An 18,674-nucleotide genomic window follows, 5' to 3' on the forward strand; every position below is an offset into this window, starting at 1 on the left:
CACGAGGCCTTTTTGTGCAGAAAATAGCCCAAGGCCACGCGAACGCTATCTATATGCTGAACTTTTTTTTTGCGGTGTCTATGTGCTGAACTTGGACTGTCCTAGGTCCTTTCGATTCACCGGTCACAGCGGATGGACTCAAAAAAAAAATATGTCACAGCGGATCGGAAACAGTCAAGTTCACGTGTACCAGTTCTTTTCTTTTGGGGCGATGATAGGCGCCCGCACGCCGGCCGAAAGTTTCGGCCAGTCGTGTCCCAGCCGCCCGATGTAGTCAGTCGGGTCTGTCCGATCTGGCATCTCAATCCCTGACCTGTGTTTCTTTATCCAGTCAACGCTTCTAGGAAAAACGCCCCATCCCCGTAGCTAATCCTCCTCCCCCCGAAGATGTCCGTGCGCGCTCCCCGGCGAGCTCCCCGCTCCCCCTCGCCGGGTCGCTGGCCCTCGAAGCTCGCTGTCGTCAAATCACAACAAAAAACAGTTGACCCGTAGCAGCTTTTCCTCGCCTTCCCTGCATTCATTTTGCCCCCGCGCAGGTTCATGGTCGCCGGCCACAAAAAACGTTCCCCCTCGCAGGTGCTGCCGACCCCATCGCAACATTAATGGTGTCACGGTGCCGCTCGCAGCCAAAGCCAGTGGTAGCAAAAAATTGGGTTGGTTCCAGCAAAATGAAAAGACGGTGGTAGCAAAAATGCGTTTGTTCCAGCACAAACCCCACACGGTTGAAGCAAAAATGGATGCTGGTTCCAGCAAAACATAAAGCCAGTGGTAGAAAAAAAACGTCTGGTTCCAGCAAAATCCAAAGATGGTGGTAGACAAAAATTCTCTCGTTCCAGCCAAAAAACGTGATAGTGATAGCAAAAAAGGATGATAGTTCCAGTAAAACACAAAGACGGTAGTAGCAAAAGAAACTGGGTTGGTTCCCTTGGAAGAATTATTGTCATCCCTCGGTCCGTTGCCGTCGTTACAACTTCTGTGATGCCGGTTGTAGCTTCTCGACAACCGGTTGCAGCTTTTCTACAGACTGATAGCAGCCGAAATCTCGCCGCGCACCACAACATCGTCCGTAGCCGCAGGCGATGCTGTGGCCCGCAGCAATTCTATGACCAGGTTATAGCACCAGCGGATGCGCGTTCCAGCAAAAATCTTGCAGGGTAACCGTCGTCAGGGAAAGAAGTGGAGGTGGGTGGCAGTCATGGCCAATACCTGACAGAAGGGGTGTGTGTGTGCGACGACCATGGCGGGCCGCGGCACCGTAGGGTGCAAAGCGGGTAGGAGAAGGGAAGGTGGAGTGTGGAACCGCAAGTAGGGAGAGGTGGGCACCAGCCATGGCTACCACATGGCAGAAGGGAAAGGGAGGTGACGCTTCCATGGCGGAGAAGGAGATGAATTCGGTGGGGAAAAGAAACAGAGGAAGGGGACGACAGATAGTGACTAGATGGGTAAGGAAAGGGAAAAAGGTGGGGCGGTGCATGGGTCCCACAGAATACGTGCGACGTGGGAGGAGCAGGGAGCACGTTCGATCTCCCACTGTATCCTACGTGTCACGCTTGACCCGCTGAAGTTTCGGCCGGGGCGCTGAACACAAGTGTTTACTTTTCTTTTTGGCAAATCTTGTCTAATTAAGTACATCTTCAACGCCATCTCCTAAACAAACAAACTATTTTTTCACGAACCGGTCCGGTCCAGTTCGCAGACTGATGCAAGATCCGGTCATCCAACCATTTCCCCTAAATGTCCGCCTTCAATTTTTTTCTATAAGAATGCAACACCAAAATTATTAAAGGAAGTAGCATAATTCATCTATAAATAACGTGCAAATATCCTAGTACCAAGATAGTTCAAATGTAAATATTACCATCCGGGATAATGGATGTTTGTTAAGTTTTTCGAATTCATCGATTGGATAGGAGTAGCGACAAATGTTGCCTAGACGGTGGCTTTAGTCTTACTGTTGTATTACTTTGTAAGGTCTTGTGTGAAAAATTAATAAAGTGGCTGCATGCATCGTCCAGATGCAGAGGCCGGGGGTCTTCCTCCTTTTCTAAAAAAATTATGATCAATCACATGCAACAACAACACTCTAACCATCACCGAAAACAACACTCGGATTACAAAAGAGGTTCTCCAAAAGCAAGGCCTTCAAGAAGGAAACAATGCACAAGCGTTGTCGTTACCCGATCGAAGATCATGGGTTTTCACCCTGAAGAAAGTCCGAATTCACCTAAAAACAATGCCTTCAACAAGGTCATTGCCAGGAACAACTAGTAAAGGCCAGACTTTGGGTTTTCCCTTGGGAATCGTGACTCGGTATTTAAGGAGCACCACCAAATTTGCAATCCTCCAGTATTGCCGCGCCAGCTTGCCGATGCCGCTGTTGCAAATCACCAAACACATAGCACACAGTCTTCAACGCATCCAATACACTATTGCACCAATGCTTCGAGACCTCCAATCGCAGCCGCCATGACTTTCTCCACCTCTATTAATGCCTTGGGAATCTTGACTTAGACGTGTCCCATGACTTGGATAAGAAAGCGAAGTTTCGCGCCGCACCCCTTGAAGCCATGATGGCTGATAATGTGAGCGCGCGCGACCGCAATAGTAACATAATTACATCTCAAAGGATTTTAATTTTTGAAATTTTTATCATTTTCTTTGTTTTTTTCAAAATTGAAATGCCGATACGGGGTCGGGGGGGGGGGGGGGGGGGGGTGGGGTTTGAAAATTAGTTCGGGATGGTGTCCATCCAATCCTACCGTCGACTACATCTGCTAGCACCATCCCAGCCAGAGTCACAACTAAGGTTAACCAAGCCAGAGACACGTTCTATTAAAGTAGCAAAAAGAATTACTTTTAAATATAGCAAAACTAATTCTATCAACTATTATTAAAGACTAAACAACTATTAATACAAAATAGTAGCAAAATTAATATTAATTAATTATAAAAAATTATCTACTGTTGTCTAACAGAAGCATACTACAACATGTTAAAATCTACAGAAAGAACTAAATAAAAATAATTGAAAACAACAATTAAAAGACTAAAACAACTATATAAGCAAAATAGTACTGTTTTAATTAAAATCCAAATTTAAATTACTCTAAAAATAACCAAATAAATCTTATTGTGACAACAATCTAACATGTGACTAGGAGCAAAAATAATTAAATTAAAAATAATTTTTAAACTCAAATTATTCACAATCTAGGGTTTGAAACAAATTTAAAGAAATTCATATTTAAATCATTCAAATTTGAAAACTAATGGCACAAACAGAAACTAGACAAAATTTTGAATCAATTTAAAACATAAACTAAAAAAAATGGAAAAATGAAAAACAAATTTCAGAACCCCTTTAGTCCCGGTTGGAGCCACGAACCGGGACTCCTCAACCCCTTTAGTCCCGGTTGGTGTCTCCAACTAGGACTAAAGGTCTCATTTGAACCGGGACTAATGCGTGCCCGGCGCCCTAGCAGCTCGAATCGGGACTAATGCTCACATTAGTCCCAGTTCGTAATGCAACCGGGACTAATGTGTAGATCGAGTTTGGACCAAAGTCCTGTTTTCTACAAGTGTCAATCGCCTTCAACATACATACATACACTCTTAATTCACAAGTTGCAACAACTACAATACTAGTAAACTGAATTATTTTTGACGACTTAGTTAAGGTACGAACCTGTGATATATCGGCCAGCGAGATGTGCTGCAGCAACGAGTGCATCGTCCTGGATTTTCAAGCCATGGTGCTCTTGGTAGCGCTGTTTCAGCCCTCTTAGGATGTCAATGCATGGTGGCCTGCAGCCCTGCACACTCGGCTCCTCGACGACAACCTTCTGGAACCGGCGCTCGAGTGCAGGGTCCTACTGGATATACCTGTGGTACTCTTCGGAAGTGGTAGCACCCACACAACGAATGTGACTGCCGGCTAGTGCCGGCTTGAGGATGTTGGCGGCGTCCATCGGGCCTCCTTTCACGCCGGCGCCAACGATCATGTGCATCTCATCGATGAACAGGATGACCTATCCTCCCGCCTCCTCCGCGTGCTTGATGGCGTCTTTCAACCGCTCCTCGAACATGCCGCGCCAGCGTGTCCTGGCGACAACCGCTCCCATGTCAAGCTCCAGGACGCGCGCGCCGGCGAGCTCGTCGGGGACGTTCCCGGCGGCGATGTGGTGCGCCAGGCCGTCTTGCCGACCCCAGCGGCACAGTTCTTGGTGCGGCGGCAGAGGATGCAGACGACGCGGTCGATCTCGTTGTCGTGGCCGATGACCGGATCAGCCCTGCCGGCGTCCACGGCGCTGAGGACGCTGCTGGTGGTGATGGCCCGCTCCGCCTTGTCGTTGTCCTGGGCGCGGGTGTAGATGTACCGGCTCCCAGGGCACAGATCCGGGGGCATGAGGTCGAAGGCATACGAGCGCCGGAAGTAGAGGTCGTAGAACGCCAACGCCGCCATGGTCACGGCACTGCCCGTGACGGCCGAGGCTACGACGAAGGCGAGGCCTGCCCTGACCACGACGACGACATATACAAGGAGTAGATCTCGTCGACTCGCCGTCGGCTCGGCCAGGAGTGGGTGCCGACCTTTCTTCATTTTCGGATTTGCTATTTTTCAGTCAGCTGATTTGCATTTGGTTTTCATTCAAATTTGTGTCCGCTCGATCTGGTGCGGAGATTCGCGCTGGGAGCTGGCGTTTTTGGGCGGTTTTTCATGTCGGGCGTGGTTTTCCTTTCGGGCCAACCCGTTACCGCTGTCCCTCTGATTTCTCCTTTCCTTTTGAAATTTTCCTTTCTGTCTTTACCCATTTCATTCGGCGGTACTAGAAAGAGCGAGCGAGAGAGAGAGAGAAAGAGAGAGAGAGAGAGAGAGAGAGAGCGCTACAGCTAGCGGCGGAGAAGAGGAGGCGATTCGTTCGTAGTTCATGGCGATTCCGAGCTCTTCCTCTGCTCGAGCTTGATTTCCCTGCTCCGTGGGTTTGGTTGGTTGTCCTGTATCTCCGCCTTGCCCCGTTGAATTTCTGGTTTCGATGCTCATGCCCCTTCTCGATCGCATGGCGTTTGATGTAGATGTAGGTGTACGCGTGTAGATGTAGAGTTGGGTTCCACTGGTTTTTTTTTTGCCGATTTGGCGGTGGTAGCTGCTTGACTCCCCATGTTGATTTGGAATCTGCCTCCGCTGGTAGGCGCTCTTGTTTTTTATCGATACGAGTGTGTGATTCTGCTGGTGGTTTGTTGTGTGGTTAGAAGTGGTGAAAAGGTGTTTGATTTTTTTTTTTGCGACGGGAAAGAGAGCTTTATTAATTAAAGAATAGTTGTACAATCACCTGCTAGATAGCACCTAAGAGCATCAGGAGGCCCCCACAACCACAAGTCGGTGCGTTGCTCCACTCTTGACAGATTAGCAAGGCGATCTGCAGTTCTATTCTGCAAACGACCAATGTGCCTACAGACAAACTCCCTTTCTCTCAACAGCTCCTTAGTCTCATTTACCAGATGACTTACTCCCGACCTATCTGTCTCTGGACTGTCCAAAACCTTTACCAGGGATACACAATCAGTCTGAATAACAAGAGGCAGTGTTGACTGCAAGAGCGCCATAGTAACGCCTTCCCGAGTGGCCACACGCTCCGCTTCGTAAGCACTCGAGCAGTGTGGTATAAACCAACACGCCGACATGATGTATTCTCCTCTACTGTTTCTCGCCACCATAGCCGCTCCCGCCGTGTGTGATTCCGCATCAAAGGAGCCGTCTACGGATATGCAATCCATCCCTCAGGGGGTGGCGGCCATGGGGCTAGCTCCGGAATACTCTTTCCGCGTTGTGGCCAAGCTTCCGACCCCTCCTGTCTTATGACTTCTTTTCCTTTCAGCATTTCATAGCCTTTACTGAGTTTTATCTGATTTAGTGAGACCATATAGCTTTGCAAAAAATCCCTGGACACCTTGACCGGAGGCACCGTCTCGTCATGCATGGAATCATTATGAAGCTGTCAGTTTCTCCAAACTATTATCAGAACTTTAGCACGTTCCTCTTCCCGGATTGTTACCAACAGATCGAACAACCACTCATCACCCATGTTCCTAATCGTCTCCTTCGCTGGAACAGTCCACACTTCACCCATAGCATCCCATACAGCACTGGTAGGTGCTCTTTAATCTGATTCGGCTGGCTCGTTTCATGTAATCCCCTGGTCAAGTCGAATTTAATAGGTATATTTTGATTCGGCTGGCTCTCTAATTTGGACTATACATAGATGCTCAAGTCGAACATCCTGGAAATTCAAATGTAATCCCCTGGTCGTTGGATTTTCTCGTGCTAGGCCTGCATCAAACGACTCCCCCGCGTCGCCCTCACTCGGGCGACTCGGGCGGGATCGCAACCCTAGCCGCCAGGGGCTCCCCGTCCTTCCATCCCTCCCTCCGCCGCCGCCGAAGGATGTCGCCGGCCTATAGCCCGGGGGCTGACGGCGGTGGCGGGGCCCTTCCCTCTCTCATGTGCCATGGGGGCGGTGCGGAGCCCCGCGGCATGTGGTGGCACGTCCGATCTGGCCTTGGTGGCGTGGCGGGCCTACCTTGACCGGTGGTGGTGCGGCGGCCGCCTTGGCCTAGGGCGGCGATTGTGGCGGGTGCGGCGGCCGGCCCTGCTTCGGGCAGCGGCCTTGGCTGCGTTCGGCGGCGGCGGCCGGGTCTGTGGCGATGGACCATCTGACTTCGGATTGGCGGTGGCGGCATGGAGGGTCTGGTGGTTGCGTTGGCAGCATGCGTGGTTTGCCCTCCGGACAGATCTGATCTGGCCGGTGCGGCCTGCTCGATGTGCGGCGGCTCAGATCGGCGGCGACCCTTGTGCACAATGCTTGATGGAGGTTCTTCGAGCGGATCCGGATGAAAACCTAGTTCTCGTCTTGATGCCAAGACCGGCATTGGCGACACTCTTTTGTGTCATTACCTTCTTGAAGGCATCGCCGTGGAGAAGCTCCAGACCTCTACCCGCTACCTCCGGGGGAAATCCTAGATCAGTAGATCGGATGGCGGCGACATATTGGTGTCGTTTCCTCCTTGGGGGCATCATTCTTGGAGGCGTACACGGGATCGAGGGACCAGTGGGCGGTTTTTTTGGTGGAGCGGTGCTTCATCCTACACATTGATGACGGCGGATCTCGGCGGCGTGGTGTAGTGGAGACTTGGCGCCCGATGCGCGGTGATGGACTCGCGCAGGATGAGGTAGTTGTCTGACGTAATGGTGGCGTCGATGGCAGAGTGGCCTGACAAGGTAGAAGCCTCAATATCTGCTCTGAAGACGGACCTGTGGAAGATGGCGGCGACGACACATGTGAGTGCGCCAGACCAGTTTATGCCCTAGACCCGGTATGTGGCTTGGCTGGGGCTTCTGGCTTTTGATGATACGTTTAGGTGAGTGGTCTGGGTATTTGGCCCAGCTAGCACCCCTTCATCATATGGATAGGAGTAGTGGCATATGTTGCCAAGATGGCGGATTCATACATATTGTTGTAATACTTTATAAGGTCCTCGAGAATAATCAATAAAGTGGCTGCATGCATCTCCCAGATGCAGAGGCCGGGGGTCATCCTCCTTTTCTTAAAAAAAGGTGTTTGATGCCCAACTGGTTGGGGGAGTGGATGTGTACAAACCCAACACCTGGGTTCAAATCCTCACGGAGGTGAATTTAGATTCCTATTTATTTATTAGGACCAGGCTTTCCTGGTACTCACGCTTTTATTGAGGACTAGGCTCGGTGCGTAACCGAGATTAAAAATCCTAGTACTCATACTTAAAAGGCCATATGCATCCCTAGTTGGTGCAGAGGCTAGGGAAGTGAAATTCTCCCCCAATAATAGGGGAGTGAGCGTAGCTCAACTGGTTGGGGGAGTGGATGTACAAACCCAACAACCAGGTTCAAATCCTCACGGAGGCGAATTTTGGTTCCTATTTATTCTTGAGGACCAGGCTCTTCTGGTACTCACGCATTTATCATTGAGGACTAGGCTCGGTGCGTAACCGAGATTAAAAATTCTAGTACTCATACTTAAAAGGCTGTATGCATTCCTAGTTGGTGCAGAGGCTGGAGAAGTGAAATTCTCCCCCAATTTTTAAGACGCCCGACGACTCCCCTCCCCCTCGCGTCGCCTCCCCTCGAGCGGCGCCAGGGGGCCCCGATCCCGCGCCGCCAGACCCTCCTCGCTCCTCCATCACCAGCCGTCGGGCCGCGGTGGCGGCGGGCCCTGCATGATCGAGGGCGGGTGGTCGCCGCGGCAGATCCAGTGAGACGGAGGCGGCGTCTCACGCAGGGAGGCCGGGGGCGGCAGTCAAGGCGGCGTCCCTGCTGCGTGGTGGCAATGGGAACCTACATGGGCGGCGGTGTTGCTGCCGTGGGCACATGGGTGTCTTTGATGGCTGCGGATCTGGCGTCCTATCCAAATTCGTCTCGGTACGGCCTTGGCCGGCCGGTGGCATGAGGAGGACCGGTGAGGGGCGGCTGGAGGCTCCCTGCCGGCGTGCCGACGGCGGCCCTTGTCTCCACAGCGAGGCTCCGTTCGGTTCCAGCCAGCTGTGTGGTTGGAGGGACGCGACTTCCGTTGAAAATCGCGCCGACTTCGGTCATGGTGGACGATGGCGGCGTCTATGATGTCGTTCCCTTCTCGAGGCATCGTTGTTGTGGGTCATGGCACCCCACTCGTGATCCACCGGGGGAAACCCTAGATCTGGATCTTCCGGATCGGACGATGATGGTACCTTTGATGCCGTTGTCCCTCCTGAGGGCATCATTTTGGAGCAAGTGCTAGTTGGGCGGGACAAGGGGAAGAGCGGTGCCTCATCCACTACAAGGCCGACGGCGGATCCCGGTGGCATGGTGCTGTGGTGGTTCGGCGACCGGCGTGTGTGGACGGATTCATGCAGGATGGTGGAGTTGTCTGGCATCATGGTGGCGTTGACGGCAGGCTAGGCAAGGTCGATGGGTTAGTTGCTGCTCTGGAGATGGACCGGTGGAAGATGGCGGCGGCAGCCTCTGAGAGTGCACCGGTCCGGTATGGGACCTAGTCCCGATGTGTGGCTGGGCTTGGGCATCCGCCTTTAGATGTTAGGTTTGCTGCGATGTCTGTTTGGTATTAAGCCTTGATATTTGGCACACCTTCATCAATGGGATAGGAGTAGCAACAGGTGTTGCCAAGATGGTGGCTTCAGACCCACTGATGTATTACTTTATACGGTCTCTCTGAATAATTAATAAGATGGCCGCATGTATCGTCCAGATGCAGAGGCCGGGGGTTCATCCTCCTTTCCAAAAAAAAGTTGTTTGATCCCCCTATTCTAGGTTTTCATTTTAGTTGTGGTTTTGTGGAATCTATTTGGTGGGATTTCTGTTAGTTGTTGTTCAGTTTATGTTGTGATGTAGCCAAACCTTCCCATCTCATCTACATTGTATTTTGATTGGTGGTCAGATCCTCTGGCTAGATAATCTCTCAATAATAATAATAAAGCACGGATTGACTTTATCGCGTTCACCGTCACAATACGCTTTCTTCTCGTGTCAGAATACGCTTTTACAATTTGTATGGACAAAATCCTAATATAAACGAGGTGGTACTAATATAAATATAAACACGATTCAACGAGCCCTGTCTCACGCACGATAACTCCAGACGCCCTCCGCCGCCACGCCCCCATCCCTCCAACTCCGCTGCGCACGGGAGCAGGGGGAACCTGCGACGGCGGTGGCATGATCTCCGGCAAGCGGCGGGTTCGAGCGGTGGGGCCGGGATCTGGTGGCGGCGGCGAGCTCCTGTAGATCGGCGGCCTATCCTCTCCTCTGCGTACGCACAAGGCACAATAGCACGGGGTCCTCTCCCTACACGGCACGGCACCGCCGCACGCGCGGCCAGTCTTCCTCTCCAGCTACCCTCGAGCAGCGCCGTCATTGCCCTGTTCTTCTTCGCCTCCTCACCCGCCCCAACTCCTCACCCCCAGCCCTCTCCACCTCGAGGCGGACGTCTCTGATTTGGATAGGAGTCGATGGCGTGTTCACGATGGAATACTGCTCCAACACGTAGCTATGGGTCCAACCCCAATATCAGATCAATCTGCCTGCCATAAGAAGAAACCCTAGAGTGGAAGCACAAGTAAATCGCATTGCAAGTTTGTAAGACGAGATTGTTGTGCGGGAACTGTCCAATCTCGCCTCCACCTACTTCGCCGGAAGACCATCTGCAATCCGATGTTGCTCTACACATCGCCGGAACTCCGAGTGCCGGTTCTCCATGAGGTATTGCATACTGAAGACACAAGGAGAATTGGAATCATGCTATTTGTTTTTCTAGAAACCTACAGTTAATGAAGCAAACATAAACTGAACCTTAGTGTGCTACTTCCTGATCTTCAGCTAATTTTTCATTGATTGATTCATTGTTGTGTTTAGTTAGTCTATCCACAAGCTAGAGGGACTAGGTTAATTAAGAACAATGTCTAAGGTAATGATTCACTATGTACAGGTTGCCACCATGTCATATTTGGTTGGCTTAGAGTGACAAGTATTTCAAGGGTAATCAAGTTGATAAGCACCAGCTTAAATTCAACCAAAAATTTTATGGCGTGATCTCAAATCTGTGAGCACACGAACCACGGAACTTCACCCAGCCATTCTGGATTTTTTAATTGAGAGACAACTAATTTCTCATTGTTTGATTCATCATGCTTACTCGCTCTGTCCTAGAGAGACTAACATTGTTCTCCGATCTGGTTGATTCACTTCAGTTAAATTTTCCAGTAGCTTCAGCTCTGTACATTGGCATGAAAAGGTGTTTGCCGTTTAGACGAATTAACTGTTGGACACTCCATAAAAGAGGTAGGCCCATCGCATGATTAGGAAGAATAAGGTGTATGCTATACTTGAACAGATTCCGTTAAGGAGACCATTTAGCATGGTCTGCTGGTTCTAGCCTTCTGTCTTGAACTGTAGGCAGAAGTGAATTTGCTGCTTTGTGCACTCAGGAAGCTGATTTCGTGTCGTGAACTCTACAGTTGCATATATTTAGTCCCTCTACACAAGCAGGCACAAACGTCCTTTTGATTTATTTATTTTTGAATTAGGCCGCATAAGTAGGCAGCAGTTACAATCAATGGTGATGCAGATTGAAGTACAGGCAAGATTGCACCTTTAGTAACATCAGTATCAACTATCAAGTATGTTTAATCTCATTTATCCGTAAGCTTAATATGTTGTATACTTGTATGGTGATGCAGAGTTGAAGTACACTGCAATCTGCACTGGGATGTCCGTAAGCTTAATCTCATTTATCCGTAAGCTTAATATCTTACAAATATTGCATATTTTATTTCAAATAAATGCTGGATTTTTTTTTCACAAAATTTGCCGCACACACGGCCTAACACGGCAAGATTGCACCTTTAGTAATCAGTACCATATAAGTATCAAGTGCAGTTTCTTTCAAAAAGAAGTATCAAGTGTAGTTAATCTCACTTCGATGCTTAATATATTGTAATGGTGATGCAGATTGAAGGAGGTCGTCCTTGTGATCACTGGAAACATGTTTGTGATTGAGGCACACAGCAAAATGGCTCACACTTACCACCATTACTCGAAGGACCATCTCCATATACGAGTTGCTTTACCTGAAAGCAGATTTCTGAAGATATATATTTTTTCGTATTTGTTTTATATTTTTGGACAACTGGTTGTTTATATTGGTGGAGATCCAGTGCTTTACAGAGCCCGCACATAAAGGTAATGTGTATTGCTATTTTTCTTACTTAGTAGCATTAGAATCTCCCCATCTCTTTATACGGAGGTGATGGCGAAGGAGGAAGAATTGTGTCAGGCCCAGCTCAAGCTAGATGAAGAAGGGGAGGCCAGAAAGAGAGAATCAGCAAGGCAGAAGCCTTTTGATCTCAAGGCACGATTCTGCAGGTTGGTGAGCTACTAACAAAGACACACCTCTATTCTGAATTTCTACTTGAAAAAGATGGACCATCAGCTACGGAATATGTTCGCTGTTGACATTGGTGGTGGTGTCTTTTGGTTCAACATGAAGTTGTTTAAGTGAAAAATGCAGTGGAACATGTGGAACAAAGGACGTGGTATGGAAAGGAAAGCAAAGCAAAGCCTAAACAGTACAATGATGCAGGTTCAGATTTCATATGTTATCTTCCCTGCCTCAGGAATATGAAATGGTTGTCTTCTAGATTATGAACGTGTCTTTATTTGTCATGTATTGTCAACGCACTGTGTAGTCTGTACTAATTCTACTGAGACTGCTTGATCTCTTATCATTCACACTTCAGAATTTTCTAATTATCTTATTATTAGTAGTATCATCCTTCCAACGTACTGATTCACAAATCTTAGCTAATTAGGAAGGAACTACATGTTTATCCATTCTTTTTCAGATATGGTGCTCTTGTAGGCAAAGTAGATGCATAATTCTTTTGGAAGGAAGGGCAGGCACACTAGATAATGATGTATTATGTTTCTGGCCCAGAACAGGCAGCCCCCATCATCCACAACCTTGATTCCACAATATACCCCGCTGATATGATCTAGAGGAGCGAGGAGCTGGGCAAGGAGTCACTGCCGGTTCACATGACCAAGAAGGGGTACGCGATTTTGGGAAGAGATGCAGGAAGACTGGAAGAAGATTGACTTCAGTCGCTTCGGCATCGCCGGCAGCGCCGACAGGATCCTGCTTTATTCCGAAGAACTGATTTTATATGATTCTGAACCTAGCCGTCCAACATCATATCTGTCCAGCTATACAAGCTTGTATGCAGCCAAGTTAGTTGCTTTATTATGGACTCAACGAGGAAGAGCACTACCACTTTTTCAGAATTTGATTTTGTGAACCTTCATGTTGCACTATCACATATTGCACATGAGTTGATTCAGGTTTCCAGAGTTCAGACCACAACAATCAATCGGTCTGAAGGTGCTCCTGTTTTATATCAGATCGTGAGGAATGGGGACCCTTTTCGGATATTTGACTACTATATTTGCATGCCGGAGTTCGCCGCCGTCTGCCGTGCTGTGATTTTTGGGTATGATGCTAGATTACGTGGTTGCATAGTTCCTTCTTTTTCTTCTTCAAATTCAATATTCTTGGGTCATGGTGTGCTCATGCTGATTTGCAGCCCGGATGATAGTCCATGGGAGGGAGGTTAGTTGATCTAGCTGTATTTAGTAGCTATTTCAATAATGTTATAGAATCTTTGCTAAACACCTTTGGTGTTGATTGTTCTTGAACTGAAGAAATTTACAATGTAGAATTGGCATAATTCACTTCCTGGATAAAAAAAGAAGTTGCATGTCCTTTAGTCAGCAAATCAAGTTGAGCGATGCAGCATGTTGGGGAAAAGTCGCGGGTATGTCCTGCACTGCACGCATGTGAGGCGAATGGTTTTTCTTGATGCCATTGTCGTCCAGTACATGGTGTTTATCAGTACTGCTCCCTCCGTAAACTAATATAAGAGCGTTTAGAATACTAAAATAGTTATCTAAACGCTCTTATATTAGTTTACAGAGGGAGTACTATTTTGTTCTTGTCTTAATTGAGTCTCATGCAAACTGATAAGCGGATGGTAAACACCTCTCCCTATATTGAAATATGTGTTGATTGGTTTATACATGGTTTTTGATTTTATCATATGAATAGCTTTAAGAATTTGGCAACAAGTCCAGTGGAATCTCATTTCTTTAAGGACACCAGCGTCTAAATGCACAGTTGGTTTATTGAGTTTGTAGAGCCTATTTCTTTCAGGCGCTGCTTGAATTAGCCGGGAAAAAGTGTAGTTGGTATGTTATTTCGAATGCAATTTCAAGTAGTAGTACACAATGAATAACTTCACCAACCAAGTAACCCTGAGATAGTTTAAAACATTTGAAGAGGTCTTTCTTATCATGGTAGGACATTAAAAGTCTATTATATTGTTTCAGGAACTGTTTCAAGGAAAAGATAAATACTTTGATGTCCAAAAGGCTTTATCAGCGAACGTTAGCGTGACTTTAATGGGACAATATCCATGGTTTTGCTAATATTGATGACTTCTTTTCGGAAAATACATGTACTCTTCATATAGGCAATTTTAAAATATTACACATCATATATCAATCTAATGTAAGATATCGAAATGTATAACAACTAGATTATGCTAAAAGTGTGACCACCATAACTGGCGGGGCAAAGAAAAGTGACAACATATAAGCATTTGTTTCTCCCGTTGCAACGCACGGGCCCTTTTGCTAGTCTGATTTAGTAGGCGTTAGACCCTCTTAGTCACAATTTAAGGTACCAAACCTTGTTCATGATTTTTCTCTGCCATAGTAGATGTTGCATTGAGCTGTTGGCATTTTCAGTTGGATGTGTAATTTTCAATATAATTAGTGTTGTTCACTGCATTTATAGTATGAGCAGGCCCTTGCCTAGCTTTTACTATAGTTACAGTGCATGAGCAATGTACCTTTTCAGTGTTATTACATTGTAAGCTGCACTGTAATTATATTGTTTTTAGAGTGTAAATTCCTGAGTAGTTACAGTGTTGGTTCTTCAGTATTGTTGTCCACTGCCTTTTTAGCATTTTTTTCATTTTCTGTATCAATGTGTTCCTGGTAGAACCAGGGATCCTACCGGACCTGCTCCGCATGTTGTAGGGGAAGGATGGAGTGGGGCGAGGCGATGAGCGGGCGCGCCGGCGGCTGGGCGCCGTCGCGTAGGAGGAGGATGGCGGCGGCGGCTAGGGTTCTGGCTCCTCTGGGAGCCGGGCAATAGCGATAATAATATTCTTATTGCTTAATTCCAAAAAGAGTCTTACAGCCTATATTTATAACCTAGATAACTTGCATAAGAATTAACCTAAGATAACTTGCATAAGAATTAACCTAAGATAACTTGTGGGCTAAGATTGCCCGGTGGGCCTAGCTAAACCGGCCATAACACTTCTCCCCGCCCGCACAAACAGCTCGTCCTCGAGCTGTAAGGTGGGGAAGCGCTTGCGGAACTCCTCAAGGCGATCAACCAGCGTCAAACAACTTCTCGACAGCTGGGCGGCCAGGTCGGCGACGACGGCGTCCTCCAGAATGTAGTCTGCAACCTCCAGGTAGAAGAGTCGCGGGCAGGCATGGCCGGGCGTGTAGGGCTCGTCGCAGTTGAAGTACAACCCTTGGCGGCGACGCTCGAGCAGCTCGGCTGAGGTGAGCCGGCGGAACGGGCGTGCCGCGGTAGCGGCGAGGGGTGCCGCAGAAGCCTGCGCAGGCCGACCCTGCGCGGAATCCGGCCCGGGTAGCGACCCAGCAGTCCGGGACGGTGATTCCTGCTGGATGGCCACCGCGAGGCACTCGAACGGGCGGGCGTAGTACATGGCCGACTGGAGATCCTGGGGTCCCCGAAGCTCCACGTCCACGCGGATGTCATCCGGAAGTCCACCGACAAAGAGGTCGGCCCGCTGCTGCGCCGTCACGCCCGACGCATGGCATGCCAGGGCCTGGAAACGGTCGGCGAAGTCCTGCACCGTGGAGGTGAAGGGAAGGCGGCCGAGCTCCGCCAGGCGGCTCCCGCGAACCGGAGGCCCAAAGCGAAGGAGGCAGAGCTCGCGGAAGCGCTCCCAATGGGGCATGCTGCCCTCGTCCTGCTCGAGGGCGTAGTACCAGGTCTGGGCTGCACCGCGGAGGTGGTAGGATGTCAGCCAAGTGCGCTCCGACACGAGCATGCGCTGGCCACGGAAAAACTGCTCACACTAGTTGAGCCAGTTAAGCGGGTCCTCCGTGCCGTCATAAGTGGCGAAATCAATCTTGGCGAATCGTGGCGGCGTCTGGGTCGGCGCACCATGGCCGACCGGCTCGGCGGTGCGGAGCAGTGAGGATGACGGCGCCCGGTCAACGGTGGGGAGGCCGTCGTAGGCCCCCGCGGAGCCGGACGAGGCCCCGGACTACAGCGTGGGTACCGATGGGTCCCCGGCCTCCGTGTAAATTGGCGGTGGCGACGTCCCGGTTAGCCAGGCCGGGATCGGGGACGGTGATGGCGGAAACCGGACCTGCTGGATCGGAAGTCCTCCCGGTGTGGACTGGCCCAGTCCGGAGCTGGGCGGCGGCGGTGGGAGCTGGACTGGCGCGGGCGGCGATGTTGGCGCGGCTGGGGCCGGCGCGGGCCAGTGTGGCCACTGCGACGCTGAGGCAGGCACGGGTGGCGCTGCGAGAACCAGCGGGGGCCACTGCGGCCAGGACGGCGCTGGGGCGGGCGGCGGCTGGAGCGACAGATGGGCCCCAGCGATCGCCGCGGGTACCGAGTACCAGGGCAGGTACAGCAGCGGCGGGGCCCGCTGGTGTAGCCCGCCTGGAACGGCAGCAGGGGCGTCCCGTTCGGGCCCGACGCGTTCTGGATTGGCCAGTGCGTTGCCGGGTGGCTGTAGGCGGGGGGCGCAGCTGGCGCGGTGGTGTGCGGGCTGGCCAAGTACAGGGAGATGCCCTGGACGGCCGTCACGAGGTCCCGCAGGGTGCTGGTCATCTCCTCCGGCGTGAAGACGGAGGTTGTCGGCGGCGCGGAAGTGACGGGGGCCGGCGACGCGGAGGTGATCGGGGCCGGCGGTGTTGGGGACCCGACAGTGGTCATCGGGGTGGTGGTGATGATGGGCAGCGGCGGCGTGGGTGTTGATGACGACATGATCGAACCCGTGTCTCTGGATCACTAGTAGACAAAGGGCCTTTAGTCCCGGTTCATAAGGGCCTTTAGTCTTGGTTCTGGAACTGGGACTAAAGGGTCGTTAATAAAGCCTCCCCTTTTAGTCGCGGTTCTTACACGAACCGGGACTAAAGGCCCTCCACGTGGCCGCTGTCTGGAGGTCCACCTTTAGTCCCGGTTGGTAACACCAACCGGTACTAAAGAAAATTTTATGATTTTTTTATTTTTTTTTTTGAATTTTCAAATTTCTGAATTATTTTAACCTCTAATCTCTAATCACCCCTCATCATTCCAAATCATTTAACTTCCCGGACGGTCACCCATCCTCTCACTACTCCAGCCTGAGCACGCTTAACTTCCGGGTTCTATTCTCGCTCGTTTCCAAGTCTCCACTTGTTGTTTTCCTGACAATAGTAAGATGTCAATCCTATTAACCCTCAGAAATTTAGCTTTAGCATGAAGTCACACATTTCACTGTTTGAGTTTGAAACTATTGTTCTAAAAAACAATAATTATTTAGTAACACTAATATTTCTTGAATAAGTAGTTTGACCACAGTTTGACCAGATTTGACCAAAATTCAAAAAAATGAAATAATTATTTAGTAACACTAATATTTCTTGAATAATTAGTTTGACCATTGTTTGATCACAGTATGACCAGATTTGACAAAAAATCAAAAAACTGAAATAATTATTTAGTAACACTAATATTCTTGAATAATTATTTAGTAACAGTAATACTTCTTGAATAAGTAGTTTGACCATAGTTTGACCAGATTTAACAAAAATAAAAAAACTGAAATTTGTGATACGGGCACGACGGAGGATGTGAAGCCCAATTTCAGGACTCCACCAAGCTAGGCGTGTCGTTGTTATTTTTAATAATTTGATTTTTAATAATTGTGAGTTTTGGCTTGGTTTTGGGCCTGTCCAACCAAGTCAGGTCGAGGCCCATTAGGCTGGGCGCCTCACCCCTCCATATAAGGAGGGGGGCGCATTAGGTTTAGGGAGTTCAGAATTTTAGTCTAAAACTATCGAGTTGTGTTTCTTTGGTGAAGCATCCCTCCGGGGACGGTGGTGCCATTTATCTAATAAATATTGCTGCGGAGGTTCTTGTGTTCATCAAGGATTTATCGTGCTTTGGTTTGAGGCGTGGTGATCTTCATCACGTTGCTTGCTGGATTTTTTTTCTCATCTTCAGGTTGCGTGGATTACTCCCGTGATTAGAAGTTTTTCTATTTGATTGTCTTGCGGTGAAAGATCGGGCAAAAACTATAGGATCATCACGTTGATCCTTATCAATTTGAGCGTAACTTTTTTTCCTTTTAGAATTTGAGGATTCTAAAAATTTGCAAACAGGCCGTAGGCTGTCAAAATCGGATGCGGATTTTCGTGTTGAACATTTTGATATATTATACTTTTTTCTGACATCGTATGCAAAAGTTATAGCCGTTTTACATTTTCCCTACACTTTTTGCAAAACATGTCCAAATTTAAGTTTTTAAATTTTCCTAACTAGTACATGTAGTAACATAACTACATCTGGAAAGATTTTAATTTTTGAAGTTTTTATCATTTTCTTTTGCTTTTTACAAAACTGAAAAAGGCGATCCAAGGGGGCAGGGGGGTAGAGTTGGAAAATGAGACCTTTAGTACCGGTTCGTGCCATGAACCGGTCCTAATGCCTCAAACCCCATTAGTACCGGTTGGTGGCTCGAACTGGGACTAAAGGTCTAACCTTTAGTACCGGTTGGTGCCACGAACCGGTACTAATGGGCATCGCACCCTTTAGTCCCGGTTCGTGGCACCAACCGGGACTAAAGGTCCCATTTGAACCGGAACTAATGCCTGTACGGTGCCCTAACCGCTCGAACAGGGACTAATGCTCACATTAGCCCCGGTTCGTAATGCAACCGAGATTAATGCTCTTTTCTGGCCGAACCAAAACCCTGTTTTCTACTAGTGGATA

General features: G+C 49.0%; 1 long non-coding RNA gene across 1 annotated transcript; it reads left to right on the forward strand.

Moving 5' to 3' along the window:
• Positions 1 to 11,953: 11,953 nt before the first annotated feature.
• Positions 11,954 to 12,921, forward strand: LOC123168992 (uncharacterized). Its single transcript, XR_006484594.1, has 2 exons — positions 11,954 to 12,164; positions 12,524 to 12,921. It is a non-coding gene; the product is annotated as an uncharacterized lncRNA (long non-coding RNA).
• Positions 12,922 to 18,674: the final 5,753 nt, after the last annotated feature.

The sequence above is a fragment of the Triticum aestivum genome, chromosome 7D (genome assembly GCF_018294505.1).
Source record: "Triticum aestivum cultivar Chinese Spring chromosome 7D, IWGSC CS RefSeq v2.1, whole genome shotgun sequence".
In the NCBI taxonomy this organism is placed as follows: Eukaryota; Viridiplantae; Streptophyta; class Magnoliopsida; order Poales; family Poaceae; genus Triticum; species Triticum aestivum.